The sequence below is a fragment of the Daphnia magna genome, linkage group LG10 (genome assembly GCF_020631705.1).
Source record: "Daphnia magna isolate NIES linkage group LG10, ASM2063170v1.1, whole genome shotgun sequence".
NCBI lineage: Eukaryota > Metazoa > Arthropoda > Branchiopoda > Diplostraca > Daphniidae > Daphnia > Daphnia magna.
The window spans coordinates 4565620-4580433 of NC_059191.1; the positions used below are offsets into that span (position 1 = coordinate 4565620).

Consider the following 14814-nt stretch of genomic DNA (forward strand, 5'->3'; position numbering starts at 1 on the left):
GCCAATCATATCTTGGGGAACCCAGCACCATCCTTTTTTGCGAACACTGCCAAACAGAGTTTGAGGAAAATTTACTCTCGAAATCCCAATTTTTATTTTTTTAGCTCCATTGGTGATCAATTAAAAACGATCCTTGAGAAAGACGCAAGAGTTTGGGACAAAATTTGCTCAAATAAACAAAAATCCCTATTTCAAGATAGGAACTTAAAGGGGGAGATCTACACAGGTGACATGTACAAAACGCACGAAATTCGTAAATTTCTTTTTTCCGGGGATAATTTCTCCATGGCAGTGGCCACAGACGGGATCCGTCCATTCAAATCCTCTAGATTAGAAATTTGGCCCATATTCTGTACCATTAATGAATTAGATTTCAACGATAAATCTAGACATGTTTTATTAAGTAGCTTGTGGTGCGGACCAAAGAAACCACGGGTTGAGACATATTTCGTTCCATTTTTACGAGAAATCAAAAATCTTTTCATTAATGGACTGAATTGGACACAAAATGATGGCACTAAGCGTTGTTCAAAAGTAATTTTCCCCCTTTTCGTAGCTGATGCACCTGCTAGGGCAATGGTGGCAAACGCCATGCAATTCAATGGGTTCTACGGATGCGGATACTGTTTGCACAACGGACAAACTGTTGAAAAGGGATCTGGATTGGTAAGGGTTTTTCCCTTGTCTCTTCCCATGCCTGATAAAAGAACGCATGAAACAACATTCCAGCAAGCAGTTGAAGCAACAATAATACGTAGACCAGTGCAAGGCATCAAGGGGCCAACCATACTTTTTTTGATTCCATTATTAAACGTTATCACTGGTTTGATTCCCGACATAATGCACTGTGTGTATTTGGGGGTTGTTTCGCAATTCATAAAATTATGGTTAGGCAGCCCAAGGAAATCTTACTATATACCTAAATGCTCCCTAATCGATGATGAGTTAGCAAATTTAAAATTGCCTAATGAAATTTTGCGTGATTTCCGAAGCATGGAAAAAAATCTTGGAGATTGAAAGGCTAGTGAATTTCGCAATTTCCTTCTTTTCTATTCTCCTGTCGCCTTAAAAAAATTACTCCCCTCCACATATTACAAACACTGGATGTTGTTTGTAGCTGCCATGAGACTCTTATTGCAGAAGACCGTTTCTGTATCGGAAATTGAAACTGCCCACTTGATGATTTATAAATTTGTAGCTTTGATACCCAAACTTTATGGCGTAGAACATGTAAGTTACAACGTACATATACTACTGCATGTTGCTGAGGGAGCTAAAAACTGGGGAGCTCCATGGTCATCCTCTGCCTTCCTATATGAAGACGCTGGTGGCCTCATCAAGCGATTTTTTCATAGATCAAACTCCATAGCGAAGCAGATATTCAAAAATTTCTTATGTGCCAGCAAAATACGTAATTATTTTCGACACTTCATTCCCTTGTCTGAACCAAATGTCCGTAAATTTTACGAAAAACTAGATAGCCCTATTTCTTTTTCGGCAACTAGCAACAGTACCTTAAACGTACGAACTTCTACTATTGGTTCCCAAAAAAAAAAGTTTTGGTCCCTGAAATAATTATTGCGATTGAACGGAAGTTTGGTTTGTTATTGGGTTGTCACAATGCTTTCTTTAGTGAACGGTTTGCGATTAACGGTAAATTGTTCACTACTGATGCCTATTGCCAACGTTTCAAAAAAGACAACTCAATTATTTGCACGAATTCTTCTTTCAACAAAGTGAACGTAATAAAAAAAATAATTTCTTACCATCCAAATTGCAATTGTCTTACATCTGTTGGGGACGATTGTTTGCTTCAAAAATCCAATGTTACCGAGTTAAACGTTATTTTGTTTTGCAACCGATTCTCTCTTCTTCCGTTTCCCCTGTGTTATGATGAATATTCTGGTAGAAATTTGACAGCGTTCATGAAAGTGGTGAATCGAAATAATATTTCCACTGAAGTGATTTTTGCAAGTGAAATTCTGCATAGAACCATAGATGCATAATAATAAGCAGAGATGAAGATGAAAGCGACATTTGCATTCCTTGCAATATTAGAATTGAAAAAGATTGATATTTCTGCTGTGTGTTTACATGATGAAACAAGCCGGGCTTAAAAATTGCAGGGCAATAAAAATACAAATTTCTTTTGTCTAATTTTGTATTGTTCAATTTAGTACGTAATGAGCACAATTTTATTGTGTTAATTTTTAAATTGCGGAAAAAACTTGCAGGATAGTACGTGGAAATAACGTTTACATATATTTAATTCAATAGTGCATGATTTATTCTAAAGTTATTGCGTAATATTTTTTCAACGCGCATTAACTTGTATTTAAGTTTATCTATTGCATACTGTAGTTCATGATAGCATGATAAAATCAAGTTAAGATATGATAAAAAGATGTTAACACACAATTAATCGTGTTAGTATGCAATTTACTATTTAAACACGCAATGAATTGTATTTAAGTATGTCTATTGCATACTGTAGTTAATGAAAGCATGATAAAATCTTATTAACATATATAAAAACATGTTAACACACAATTAATCGTGTTAGTATGCAATTTACTATTTAAACACGCAATGAATTGTATTTAAGTATGTCTATTGCATATTGTAGTTCATGATAGCATGATAAAATCTTATTAACATATGGTAAAAACATGTTAACACACAATTAATCGTGTTAGTATGCAATTTATTGCATACTTAGGCAATTAATTGCCTCGGATTTTTGGTTGGGATATCATGAACATTTGTGAATCTTCCGTGATTTTATGCATGAGTTGCGTAACACAGAATTCAATTAAATTAAATTAATCAATGCCGATGGGCTAACACAATATATGAAGACGACGTTCCGTATTACGCAACTCAAATTACTCAATGCATTTATTGTGTTAGCCCATTGGCATTGCGTAATTGGGCATGGTCGAACCTTCCTTATGTTTACCCCATTTAATTGAATAGCATTGTGTAGCGAAATATTTTTCAGTTTGCATTTGCACCACTAATGGCTTTTTCCTAGTTTCAACCTGAAAATTTCTATTTTTAGGAAATGCTCAAATATTCGAACAAGATGTATAATAACGCTACAAAAAGTATTTAGGGCACCACAAGAATTTTTTAAATTCCGGGAAAATTTTTTGATCTAATTATGTAACTGACAGAACAGACAACGGCAGTATGTGCTGCACCCGTGAAAGGACGAGCACGTATCTTTCAACTCTCGTTAAAATTAGTTTGTAAGCGCGGAAAAAAATCTAAAACGCACATTCTCTGAAGCGCAAACATACAGCAAACCTAAAAATGTAGTCAAATTGAAAATTGAAGCTGAAAAACGTTTTTGGCGGATCATGATTCGAACCTTTGACTTTGGTGATCACCTGGACGGATATCATGTTGCAATTCACCGGAAGCTATTGTTAATTATTAATAAAATAATTATGTCTAATTGCTAATTTTACATTTTATTTTTTCTGTTGTTTTATTAAATTTTTCACATGTTGTTCATTTGGCAAAAGTGGATGATCGTCCGTAGACTCGCGCCCCAAGTTCAGGTTCCATGTACATTACTTCTATCCATCTAAGCCTCATCTAGGGTCATTAATAATCAACAGACGCTATAACCCCTAGGCTATGAGCGCCCAACTTAATTTGATTTCGACAGACTTCTAAAGTTCCTTCCACAACGCCGTTAATGTTGCAAAACTTGTTTATACATTGTCAGATCCATTTCTTTGGGTCCCACATGAGTTTTATTTGCCAGTTTGTAAAACAATTTTTTTTTTTACCAAAATGAAAAATAGATTTAATCTTATTAATGTTGTGGATTTTAGACTTGGTGCTGGTAGCACATTCTTTCTGCTTATTGAACATTTGTTCATGAGGATGGAAGTTTGAAAAATGCGGGGTTACCGCGATAACCCCGAAAACCCCCAAACCCGACCCGTTGATAAAGCAAGTGTGTTTGCTGTTTGGCACCCCGAAACAACGAGTTTTTCGCGCTGTCCCGTGGACCAAACTTGAAAAGGACATTGCACCGAGCGTAAAATAACAAATAACAATAATAATTGGAAATAAAATGAAATTATCATTATTCCGGGATTTATTATGAATTCCGGGAAAGTGTATTGATTTAATTATATAACTGACAGAACAGAGAATGGCAGTATGTGCTATCCAACGGAGAATTCTCTTTTTGTTCATTCGTTGTTTACTTTCATAACAAGTTAGAGTCAGAGATAAGGAGATGGCTCACTCCACGTAAAGCCCAGCAGTCGACATTTTCCCTCCTCCCCCTCTCTAGCAGACGAATTCGACTGCGCTGCTCCTTTCGGCCAGCTCCGGAATCATGGCTGTACTTGGCGGTAAGGATTTCCCAGTAGCGCTCCCCCTTCACGTTTTAAACCATACCGTCCTTACCGCCAAGTACAGCCATGATTCCGGAGCTGGCCGAAAGGAGCAGCGCAGTCGAATTCGTCTGCTAGAGAGGGGGAGGAGGGAAAATGTCGACTGCTGGGCTTTACGTGGAGTGAGCCATCTCCTTATCTCTGGTTAGAGTCAGCTGCCTGAAGCCCCGACGTTGCCAGAAACATCACAAACAACGCAAAAACTTTCTCCTATTTTTCAAATCAATTTGGGTTTCGGGTTTCATTTTTTAAATTCACATTACCTAACCTGTTACATTTCAATGAACATGAATTACCTCCCTCTTCATTTCAAACTGAGATGTTGGAAAATTCCCTATGTTTGAACTAGAATAAGCTTAAAGTATTCACGGTTGACCGACTTCGGGATCTGCCCCCGAGGCCCTGCCCGTGCTCCTTTTTAGTCCGTAGACCGACTTGGAAGTTAGTTCTTCATTGAATGGAATTATGGTACTTGCTGATGGACGCAATGCACACAAGAAATTTAGTGTTAAAGCTTAAGTAAACAGGGCAAGCTGGATTTGCTTCCCCAATTCTTAGCAGAAGACAGCCCCACCTGACCATTTACGTAAACCTTCGCACAGTCCTAATCATTTCTACGTTACTACCCCGTGGGGGGAAGGGGGGTAGTAACGTCTACGTTACTATCCCGAAACTATCGGGATTGGAAACGGGACTCACGTAAAATTTACTTGTTTAGCGGGGGGAGGCAACTCCAAAAACCGACCTTCTTCCTACTCAAGTTTCACTTTTCTTTTTTTCATTGCCATACTTACGAAGTCTCTCGTTCGGATGGATCCTTATCCTTTATCTTCTTGTAAGAGCAGAGAGAGACTGAGCTTCTCCTAAAGGGAGCCGTCCGCTCTCTATAGATGGAAAAGCAGTCTTGAAATTTCAATAATCATTGGTCAGTGCGCAATCTTGCCACCAGGTGGTAGAGTGACCGTTATCGTTTCGTATTGATGGCAGGTATTATTTTTTTTTTATTTTATTTTTTTGGTTTACCTTGTTTTAGCTTTAAATTACAGCAGTCATTTGGCTGCTATTCGTGTTTTAGATCTTAAAAAAAGTTCACAGTTGAGCGCCGTAGGAAACTGCCCCCTAAGCCATGCCCATGCTCCTTTTTGGCCCGTAGGCCGAAGCGGAAGTTTGTTCCTCAAATGATCAAGTCACTTAGTATCCTACTACTTTATTTTTTATTATTATTTTATATTTCATATCTTATTTTTGTTATTTATTTATAATTGTTTATCTCTCTTTATAATTGTTTATCTCTCTTTAATACTAGCATTGTCAGAACGTTGCTTCACCGGGGTGACAATCAAACGAGCACGAAGTACGGTCACAGTATTGGAGGAGCGACCGTGTGCTTGGCTCGTGGTTTGGAATCACAAGTCGTAGGTGGATGCTGACGTAATCTTATTACTTCGGGGTACCCATTGAGCGGTGCATAAAATTAGGTCTACCGATAACCCCAGTGTTACTGAATTTTTAAGGTAATACTTGAGGGGGGGCTCAGTGTAGTAGACTGGAGCTGCGTAAATGATTGTGTACTACTCAGCTTTGTTTGTATGGTATGCAGGGGCTTTAATCGTGTGTAACATTCAGCAGCCTTTGCGAAGCTTCAGTGTAGTACGACAGAGCAGCATAAGTTGTGGTGTAGTAGCTTGGGTCCAGGTAGTATGAAGGAGCAGCTATGGTTTAGTAACTTGGGGCAGCGTATTACTTCGAGGCTTCAATATAGTAGGTCGGCTAGGAGTAGTAAGATGGGGCACCTTCGGTGAAGTAGGTTGTAGCTACAAATATTTTTGGCACCTCTGTAGTGGTATAATACGACACAATTGTAGTGTAGCTTGGGGCAGAGTAATATTTTCGGGACTCAGTGTAGTAAGACGGTGAAGCGTACGTTAGGTAGTACAATCGGTAGGAAATTTTTGTCTTTTCTTACACCTATTTCATCGCATTATGTTTAATTGCTTTACTAGGACGAGAGTATGTTTGATAACACGTATACGATACTGAAGTTTCTCTTTAGATCTAAACAAAAAGGCGATTTGGTTTAACAAAGGGAATAAAACAATAAATCTATTTAAAAAAACTAGATTTCCTCAATAGAAAAATGTAGCAGAATGCACCAACACACCAAAAACACGGCAGACGCTCGGCCGAAAACGCCACCTGGTAGCGAAAATGACAATTATTGTAACTTCCAGACGTCATTTCCTTTAATGTAGGAGTGATACTCCTCCTACAGAAGAACTGCTGTAAAGCAGGAAAGGAAACAGGCGAGCGGATACAGCTTTGAAGGTAACTATTAGCACTTCGTTTACCCAAGCAAGGTAAGGTCTGACGTAGCATATCGTTACTTGTTCCCGAGCTCGCTGTGGTAAGTCCCCAACCGCACGGCAGTACGCATAATATGCGGGATCAGGTAACGCATATGCTACGTCAGACATCTTACCTTACCTTACGGGATCAGGTAACGTGGCCTACGTCTTTAAAAAAAATTTCCGTAAACCCTTTCCCGCCATAGCCACTGGACCGCCTTATGAAAACTGCTTCATTGCGAGGTGAGTAGAGTGGTCGAATGATAGATGAGTATTAGGAGTAGAAAATGATAGATGAGTATTTGGAGTAGAAACTCATTGTCGGGCTGGTGCAGTGGTTCGATTGGTAGCATGTACATGTGGTGTTACACAAAAAATTCAGTAGCTCTGGGGTTGTCGGTAGACTGTATTTCACTCGCCACTCGCCACTCAATGGGTACACCGACGTAATAAGATTACGTCAGCATGCACCTACGACTTGTGACTCCAAACTACGAACCAAGCACACGGCCATTCCTCCAATACTGTGACTGTACTTCGTGCTCGTTTTATTCGCGTCCAAGCGAATCAACGTCCTGACAAATGCTAGTATTAAAGAGAGATAAATAATAAAAAGTAAATAACAAAATTAAATGAAAAAAAAATAAAATAAAATATGTAGCCAAATGACTGTTGTAATTTAAGGCTAAAACAAGATAATTAAAAAAAATAAAACATAAAAAAAATTTAATACCTGCCATCAATACGAAACGAACACATCCTGCCACCCGGTGGCGAAGATTAAAAGGGCAAGGCTGGCAGGCTGGCATTGCCACTTCATGATGACATGAAGAGCGAACGGACGGTGGTTGGTCATGTTCGAGTTAGACAGGTGGAGCTATTAAGTATGCCAAACAAACCCCGGCCGACATTCTTTATTATTATTCGTTTGTCTATTTTTTCATTTTTCATTTTATTTTATTTTATTTTATTTTATTTGATATAGAATCTTTCAACGGCAGTAACATCCAAAACAGCCTCTGTTTTGGATGTTAGTGCTATGGCAAACTGCGAAAAGAAACCGAAAGTTTTCAATCAACCACGAAATTGTAAAATAACAAAATCAAATCAAATGACGTGTTTACTAGTTTCATTTTGAGAACTGTTGAAGAGTTGAACAACTGAGGTCTCCAATCACCTTCCGACGGCTTTATATAGCCGACGAAAAATTGGGTGTGTCGCTTCCCTTTTTAATCTGTCTTTTGACTTCGTTTTGAAAGCGGCGATCACCGCCTTGTGGGTGATTTACTTTTTCGGTTTGCAAGGCAGTGATTGTATTCGACACGTAGAAACAAACGCAATATGTTGATACTTGTCTTTCAGAATTCTTGCTTGTCACCACCAACTGACGATTTTAAAATTGAGCAAATTTCCGTTCACTTGCCGGATTTCAGTGAAGTAAAATGTATGATTTATATTGATCTCATAGATATTTGTGACTACCCTTGGCTAAAAATTGCCTCTCTCAAGAATAAAACTATTCGCAGCTTGGGAATATTGCAGCTGCGGGTCACAAAAGACAATTTGTAATAAGGAAGTCATTTTCAATTCCTGGGTCAAGATTGATCAGTTTTTATTCAACAACTATAGACCAGAAGAAAAAATAAAACCTTCATCAGTTAAAGAAAAGAAAAAGAACGCAGTGTGGCTAACGTGGAAAGTGAAAGTGAGGAATTTTTATAATACTCGGGAGCCTTGGTGGTGTAGTAACTCGGCAGTAACTCGGCGCTGTATACGTCGTGGTGCAGTAGGGCGCCTGAGTCGTGTAGTATCCGGAAGACGAGCCCATTGGTCAACCAGTCCATTTGGGCCTTTCCAGTCATCAAAGAGACAACAGCCAACAGCATTGTGGCGTAGTTGGCTGAAACAAAAAATGTAGGCTATACAATTTAATCTACTAATTCAGCTAAATGCAAAGCAGATACACAAAATTTTTCAATATTAAAATTCAATTGACCGCAGTTTAAATTGCTCTGATCCTATGACCAAACTGTGACGTAAAATGATAAATTAGCCATCATTGCACGCTATGGAAAACACGACGTGAATTACAACGGATGCTAGATATTGTACTGCTGTTGCCGTTTCCAAATTACTTACTCGACTGAAGCATTAGCCCTGCGGTTACGACACGCACACCTGACAGGTAGTGATGTAATAGCCAATATTCGTTAGGCTACCCCATCTTTTTGTCTGGCGCTTTTTTTGTTGTTGCCTAGCAATATGGGGTAGGGGTGCATTATTTGCAAACAACTCTATTTGCTGATTCAATTCGGAAAGGATACCTAGCCTCCGTTAAATGCGATTACTTTTAAAAACATTTAGCTCTTGAGTAATTTAACGTTATTTAAGAAAATTAAAAAATCATGTCATGTTTAGCTTACTCCTGTGCTACAAAACGTAGGCTAATTGTTAACTTGTGAAGACAATTTTGCGGACCACACAATGGAGAAGAAACTTGGTGCATTGCCTTTATACCAATTCATGACAATCTTTGTCACCTCCCTAGTTGATTTGTTCCAAGAAAAGCATTCTTTAATTGTTCTTAGACATCGCGATTGGAAAAATGGACTAGTTTTCCATTGGGATGTTAGTAGTGGGAGTTGTGTAATGTCCAGATGAAGCCTTGAAAAAAAGAAAAAAATTGTTGCACTAAGCTCTTGAATGACATGCTAGTATCTTCCAGACCTGTCACGATGGACCGAATCGTATAGTACAGCACCAATTCATATTTTCTTAACAACTCTATTGACTGCGTTTCAACACCCTTTAGACACCATTTCCTTTTTTCATCCCACAAAGAATGCACCATTGCATTTGTTCTTGACAGCTCAATTGACTGCGTTCCAACATCATTAAGAGATTGCTCCCTTTTGTTCCAGTGCGCGCGCTTCCATTGGTTCGAGAGGGTTCACGTAACTTTTTCTACCTGTAAAAAGGTCGACTACCTGAAAAAAGGTCGACTACCTGGAAAAAATGTTTACTACCTGGAAAAAGGTCGACTACCTGAAAAGAGTTCGAACTGTCGCCGGTTTGGCTTAACCTTTTTCGTTAGAATTGGCGCGGACAGGGCGGATAATAGGACGGACGGGGGAAAACGGCGGGCAGGAGTAAACCCACGGGCAGGGCGGAAACAACTGACAGGTTGGAAACGACGGGCAGGGGACGGGCATCAACTACTACTTCTCTTAAAGCGCAAAAGGTATTTGTGGGAGGGATTTGTTTCTGTAACTGTCTGTATGTTTTTCCGGGGAATTATCGTTGGGCGCGCGCTGCCATTGGTTCGAGTGGTTCAAGTGACTTTTTTCTACCTGGAAAAAGGTCGACTACCTGAAAAGGGTTCGAACTGCCGTCGGCTAGGCTTAACCTTTTTCTTTCGAATTTCCGCGGACAGGGCGGGTAAAAGGATGGACTGGGGAAAACGGCGGGCAGGTGTAGACCTACGGGCAGGGCGAGACCCGCAGGCAGTTCGAGATCCGCGGGCAGGGCGGAAACAACGGACAGGTTGGAAACGACGGGCAGGGGACGGGCATTGGTAAAGCACTAAAACTGCAGGTAAAGGACCAAGTAAGGAGCACGGGCATGGCCTTGGAGGCAGTTCCCAAGTGCGCTCAACCGAGATTTGTTTTTCCTTCATGGTTTGTTACGTGTATGAGAGGTACAGTATCCTGCACAAAAAGGTGAACACCTATTTATTTTGATAAAGCCATCTGTGGGTAGAAAATATGAATAGTTTACTTTTTTAAGGAGAGGTAGGGCGGTTTTGGCGCAAAATCATCATACGGGGTAATGTCAGTCCAGACACTTTTTTTTTGCCCTAGGTATAAAATGTCTGGAAAAAAGTGTAGACTGTATCATCGGTAGACTCCCCTACCCCCCGGCTAAGTAGAACTATTTTTGCAATACAAAATCAAATCTTTCCATTACTCGTTATTGTCATTATCGGGTTGGGTAATCGGGTAGCATATGGAAACACAAAATTACTTTTATCAGTATTATACGTGTTACCACGTATTATTAATATAAAATAAATAATACGCATTATTCCTATATATTACGTCCTATATATTATATATATCCCTATATTTACATCCTTTACATCCTATATACTACGTATAATATGTATTAATAACTTAACGTTATCCGTAAAAATATAGATATAGAATAGACAAATTTTACAGAAATGGATAGCCCTCATCAAGACGTATCCATTTCTGTTAAGTCATTGCTTTAAAAGGATCTACTTGAGTAGTAAACCGATTGGCTATTTTTTGTGTAGGTCGGTGTGGTTTGCCGGGTCTCAGGGAATTTCCTGCCCCAATAAAAGTCATAATCGGGAAAACAATTAGTTAATTTTTTTTAATAATTGACGAAATGGATAGCTGTTGATAATTTCTGTCCATTTCTGTAAAAATATTGCTCAAAAATTAATTACTCGAATGGTAAACCGGTTAGCCATTTTTAGAGCAGGTCGGTGCGGTTTAACGGGTAGTGGGTAATCCCCTCCTCCCAGTCATATATGAAATTAAAATATTTATTATCGGGGAAACTATAAGCCCGAAATTAATAAATTATACAGAAATGGATAGCTCATGGTGAGGGCTATCCACTTCTGTAAAAGCGATGAAAAAATATTCATAAACAAAAAAGTTTGAAAAAGAATGAAATTTTTTACTTACATCTATTAGGTCCAGCATAGAGCGCAAAAACTCCAAAAACATTCTTGTCTTAAATAAATAAAGGAATTGATAGCTCTTGGATCTGTCAATTTTTGAAAAATTATTGCTTTAAAAGTAGTTACTCGAGTAGTAAACCGATTCGCGAATTTTTGTGTAGGTAGGTGCGGTTTAACGGGTCTCGGGTAATCCCCATCTCCCAGTCAGTGATCTGCCGAATCGATCATAAATGTGAACGGAATCAAACCTGAATAGAATCAATCAATCAAAGAATCAAAGAATAAAAAATCACAATCATTCAGTGATGTTTGATTCAGAATTAAGAATTTAAAAAAAATCAAGAATCAGAATAAAAATTTTTGATTCTGTTTACAATTTGAATAAAAGCATCTCAATACAAAGAATGAATAAGTTGTAATGGTCTAGTTTATTAAAACGTGTAAGGTGGCAGCAGCGCTAACATTCAATCTTGGTTATAACAGACAGCTGGGGCATAAGTTATTCAATATTACGAAAAGTGAATCGGAAGTTTAGTTTTCGTTACTAAAATTAACCTTAAGCAGCAACAAGGTCTCAAAAATTCTATCTGCAAGACGGTTGCGTCGGGCGGTGAGGACAAGTGGCCCTGCACTGAACAACCTCTCGACAGACGCACTTGATGGTAGTGCTGTATTATACTCTAATAAAAAGCGTTTAACTTTTGGATATTTGTCAAGCATATAGCCAAATCTTTTTCTTTATCAATGAAAAACAACTCAAGTTCATCAAGGGTGGCGGTATTCTTAGAAGGGAAATATAGAGGGTCATGATCACGAATAGATGCTGACATTTCATCGCTGATTTCCTTTTCTTGAAGAAGCGCAATCTTACGAGCTACTAACTTCCTGTGAGATCTCATTTCTATTTCATCTGTTATCCAGTCTAGTTTGAACTTAGGATGGAAACTAGTGGCAATCATGAACTTTTCGTCTTGAAACCAAGTGCCAAATCTATTGCATTGACAATAAATATTTATTAGATAAGCAATATATATAATATATTTTAGAGGAAATGAGAAACCTGTTTTCGATATGAGCCAGAATTCCTCTCCGGATGAAAGCCCCAAAACCATTAGGTTGCATGTTTTGGCTAGTAATAGTTTGAATTTCCTGCTTGATTTTTAAAACACAAGGCAGAACGCAGCCGAGGAAATTATTCTTTTCTCCTTGTAGAATGTCGAGGTAGACGGCAATTGGCTTCATGACCAATAGGAATTCTTTTAATAGAATTCGGTCTGTGTCATCCAGGATCTCTAATTGGAGGCTTCACATTACTTCATCTAGCTTATCTTGATCCTTTGATAGAACGTCCTCTACTGCATCAAATTTGGAATTCCATCTCGTTTCACAAGGTGTTTTTATCTGACAACCTTAAATGTAAAAGAAAATGTGTTAGATAAGTCAATTCAAAACATTTCAAATAGCTTTTACCGAAAATTGAATGAACTTTATCAGATGCTAAACTACTTCGGTTGTATCTATTCCACAACTTTGTTAACTTACCAATGGCGCGGTTGTACTTCTCTTGAAATATACGATTGGTAAAAAGTAAAACCTTATCGAAATCGGCCGACGCCAGTAAATTTAAAAGATGGGAGGCGCAGCGGATGTGTTCTGGGAGATGGGCCGAGTTATAAAGGGTAGTATTACCGCCATCATCAACGCATTCAACAATAAGATGATCCAACATATCACCAATTGATATGATTCCATTATTTTCTATTTCCAGTTCGATGTAACAAAATCAAGATTTTCACTGTCAGATTCTTCGTCACTAATAATGTTAACCTCTCCATCTGATTCTTTTACTAAAGAAGTATTCAACATTTTTTGTTGTTCTGACTTTTTTTTTCTTCTTGTTAAGTTTTCACGGCCTTGCAAATGTTCGCACCGTTGTCGGTCACGATAAATTTTACTTTATCCGTAAGATTGAAGTTTTTCATCACCTCTTGAATCATCTTGGCAATCGCATCGAATGTTTGTCGCCCTGAAAGCACCGATACAATAAAATTTTTACTGATTTAGTATTACATTCTGATAATTGATAACACAAATCGAAACCAACCTTTGAACCTCTTGCATGCAAGAGCAGCTGATCTCCGCTTGTAGGTTTCTTCTTCAATTCAGTGACAAGTCACCCCCATGAAACTACGCTTAAGAGTACTCCACATGTCAACTGCGAGACAAACATGTTTCACTGTGGCTAGAGTCTGGAGTAGTTTTCCATGACTGGCCTCCCTTTCACTTTCGATGAGTTTCCTTAGCTTTTTAACACACAAGACATTCGCTCGGGGGTTCAAGCCGTTAACCATTGCTCGAAATGAGAGAGATTCTACTGTTTCAAGTGGCCTTGCCTCATTGATAATGTAGTTCAAAATTAGCTGATCAACAGCACTCTGCTCCTTTTTTGAAATAGGTTGAACCACGGCATAATTCAGTTTTGCTTGGTGAAGTTTTGATCTTTTTTCTCTGAGAGCTTCATTGCTGGATGATGACTTTGAATTCAATTCCATGTGTTTAACTTTTCGAGCATCTTTCAACTTTTGAATGTACTCCTGGTATACAAGTGGGTGTGTCTGAATAAATAAAAATAAAAAATTATTCATTACAATGTGGTTATCTTATACAAAAGGGAAATGCAACTAACTTTAAGGTGCCGTTGCCAGTTGCTTGTTGAGAATAGTCGGCCAGAACACTTCTTGCCACACTTTAAACATTTTCTTTGTATATTTTTGTTTTCTGGGATTTCTTCTCTTTTTTTTCCTTTAGAGTTTTGGGAAATTCGAAGTAGGTCAACACCTGCTGCTCATACCAAATTTTTGGCTCCTTTGACTTTGAATGTGAAGATAAATTGCTTTGAGAATGAGAAGCATTGGCAGTAGACCCATCCATAGATTCATTCAACCCATCTTCTGCTTCTGAATGAACAGCATCCTCTTCGATCACTTCCCATGAAGCACCTACTTCACTTTCATCTAATGTTGCATTTTCTAAACTCGCTTCCATTTCTATTCTGGTAGGTGACTCAAGTGTGAAGGGAACGATAAGTGAGGACTACAAAAATAGAATGATAGTTAGTATTTCAGATCTTTAATGAAGGAAATAAAAGTTGCATGGGCTACGTACTCTGTAGTCTGAAATTGAGAAGTGGGCAGTTGGGCACAGGCCACAGCGTTCTGGTATTAATCAAATGTCTCAATCACTCAAGTTTTAAGTGAACGGCAAGACAGAAGGAGTGAGAACAAGGAGTGAGGACAAATTGTCATTGAAACCTAGAAAAATAGAATGATATAGTTAG

The 14814-nt window shown here is 38.5% G+C and overlaps 1 long non-coding RNA gene across 1 annotated transcript; it reads right to left on the minus strand.

Moving 5' to 3' along the window:
• Nucleotides 1-11886: 11886 nt before the first annotated feature.
• On the minus strand, nucleotides 11887-14564 carry LOC116918382. Its single transcript, XR_006651659.1, has 4 exons — nucleotides 14164-14564; nucleotides 13582-14092; nucleotides 12538-13503; nucleotides 11887-12467 (listed from the first exon to the last, which is right to left on the minus strand). It is a non-coding gene; the product is annotated as an uncharacterized LOC116918382 (long non-coding RNA).
• Between the last annotated feature and the right edge of the window lie 250 nt (nucleotides 14565-14814).